Source organism: Morone saxatilis, unplaced genomic scaffold (assembly GCF_004916995.1).
Source record: "Morone saxatilis isolate NCDOM2014 unplaced genomic scaffold, NCSU_SB_2.0 Contig20, whole genome shotgun sequence".
Lineage (NCBI taxonomy): Eukaryota > Metazoa > Chordata > Actinopteri > Moronidae > Morone > Morone saxatilis.
The window spans coordinates 25087293-25087628 of record NW_023339763.1 but is presented as its reverse complement, the minus strand read 5'-3'; positions in this window follow the sequence as shown (position 1 = coordinate 25087628).

Here is a 336-nt window from a genome sequence, read left to right as displayed (position 1 = left end):
TTTATTCAGAAGCCAACTATCTATCTTACCTTCTCCATGCAGTGGAAATCTGGGTTACAGCAGTCAACATGACAAATTGAGTTGTACTCCATGTGTGAGTGTTTGCTGTGTGAGTTAGTGCTCTGGTTTGTGTGTGTGTGTGTGTTTGCCTCATTCAAGGTGAATATATTTCCCCTCCTTGTTATTATGCATCACTGGATAAAGGACAACTAGAGGGAGTGATGAACGTGATTTTGGTCTTCCCTCATGTCTTTCTTTCTTTATACTGCAGCTCTCTGTTTTTAGCTACATTCAGAATTTAATGTTTAGCTCTGATTTGTTGGTGGGGGTCTCTGA